Source organism: Cyprinodon variegatus, unplaced genomic scaffold (assembly GCF_000732505.1).
Source record: "Cyprinodon variegatus isolate N-32 unplaced genomic scaffold, C_variegatus-1.0 Scaffold10, whole genome shotgun sequence".
Classification (NCBI taxonomy): domain Eukaryota; kingdom Metazoa; phylum Chordata; class Actinopteri; order Cyprinodontiformes; family Cyprinodontidae; genus Cyprinodon; species Cyprinodon variegatus.
This window is the reverse complement of record NW_015150463.1, coordinates 38,104-39,903: the sequence shown is the minus strand read 5'-3', so window position 1 is coordinate 39,903 and position 1,800 is coordinate 38,104.

Genomic DNA, 1,800 nt, shown 5'->3' with positions numbered 1-1,800 from the left:
TTTGGTGATATTTCCAGCCCTTTTCAGACAACTTTTTCTGTAGATGTCGTTGAGTGCAGGGGGTGGTGCCCTGGAAATGCACTGGGCAGTTTTCACTAACCTCTGCAAGGCCTTCTGGTCTGAGGGAGAGCAGTTCCTATACCAAACTGTGATACAGTTGGTGAGGATGCTCTTGATGGTGAATAGATAGTTCTTCCTGAGGGTCCTCACTAAGAAGGGGCGCTGGTGCACCTTCTGGATGAGTTTGGAGCAGCTGGTCATCCAGACCAGATCCTCAGAGATGTGGACTCCAAGGAACTTAAAGCTGTCCACATGCCCCACCACCGTCCCCTTGATGTGGATGGGTGTATGTGGGTCAGCGTTCCTCCTGAAGTCCATAATGAGCTCCTTAGTCTTTTCGGTATTCAGCTGCAGGTTGTTTGTGTCACACCATTCAGGCAGACGGTCCACCCCCTCCCTGTAGGCGGCCTAATCATTGTCTCTAATGAGGCCAGTCACCATGGTGTCATCTGCAAAGTTGATGATAACACTGAAACCATGGACAGGTCTGCATTGGTGGGTGAGGAGGGAGTAGAGGAAGGGACTCATCATGTAGCCTTGTGGCACTCCAGTGTTTATGGTGATGGTGGATGAGAAGTGGTTGTACAGTCGGACATGTTGGGGCCGGCGGGACAGGAAGTTGAGAAACCAATTACACGAGTGCTCTGATGCTGAGGTCTGTGAGTTTGGTAATATGTTTTCATTCTTCCATCTTTCTTTTTTTCTTCATTCCCTCCTTAACCTGTGTGTTCTCCTTTGTTCTGGTTTCATATGGTCCTTGATTAGCCTTTCTGGATTTATGCTTCTATTGCCTCTATTTGCAATTAAATTTTTATTGTTATTAAATATTAATGTTATTTAATAATATTCTAAACTATTCCTTCTCCAGGAGAGGTGTGCTCAATGACTAAATTCTAGCTTTGGCCTCATCAGATAAGGTTATGTATTATTGCAGTATTAAAAGGTGTTGTCCAGTCTGCTCCAGCAACCTTAAATCTAGCTTCAAGAATTCTGGGCCATGAGTGGCTATGGAAAATATGTTTAAGATTTAATACTTTTTTTTTTTCTTGGAAAAACCATCCAACCATTCCCAGGTCTTTTGTACGCGGTTTATGCGTGACCCTTAGCCCTTGGTGCCTCTGGTATTATGAGGAGCCACTGATCATTGGTACTTTATAGTGATATAGTGATATAGTTTTTTCCTTTGGGATTAATAAATTATTTTTTACTTGAATGCTACTTATTTTTCATTCAACTTGGCTGTGGCTCCAATGTTAATGGTACCTGAATCATTCAAAACTTTAAAAACGTAGCCACAGCCTTTAATATGTTCTGCAAAAGTTACCCCTCATTTTCATCCCCAAATTGGGTGCATCTCTATGACCATAATTTAATTGGCTAAAAATTGTGGCAGTCATGTAAATGTTAGTGTTCGTTGGTTAAATCTGGGTGGACGTGTTTGTCTAAATTTTTACACATGCTTGACGTTCATTGCCCTACCTCGTTGTAAATGAGTAAACAAGATGGTAATCAAAAGCTAATATCTTTTCCTACATTTAGACATCATGGCCCTGTCCAGTGGATATTGATGCTGTGATTACAAATAGAAATAAAAAAATATATTTTTTTTTTCCAAGATTGAAAGTTATATTGAAGTTTTGTTGTGTTTATGCCTGACACGGTGGGGTGGAGGTTTGACAGGACCCAAAGGGCTCTATGCACAGCTCCACTACTTCCTGAATTTAAGGCAGCTCCTTTGTT